The sequence below is a fragment of the Limulus polyphemus genome, unplaced genomic scaffold, assembly GCF_000517525.1.
Source record: "Limulus polyphemus unplaced genomic scaffold, Limulus_polyphemus-2.1.2 Scaffold456, whole genome shotgun sequence".
Classification (NCBI taxonomy): domain Eukaryota; kingdom Metazoa; phylum Arthropoda; class Merostomata; order Xiphosura; family Limulidae; genus Limulus; species Limulus polyphemus.
Window position 1 is genome coordinate 148,372 of NW_013666066.1, and position 232 is coordinate 148,603.

The window sequence follows — 232 nt, forward strand, 5'->3', positions numbered from 1 at the left end:
GAACAAGATAGTTCTAGAAAATAGAGGGCGCCACACCAGTCACGTGACCTCGATGACGCAACAATAGTATAGTAATCAATCAATTCAATTGCTAAACTGCAAAAGTTTTAGACGCTGCAGTTGAGCTTTTTTTGTTTCAGCCATTTTTATCTGCCTCGACAGAATCACATCTACATCAAATTAATATTTTTTGTTTCTACTCTTAGCAGGCAGAAGTGAATGCTAGAATATT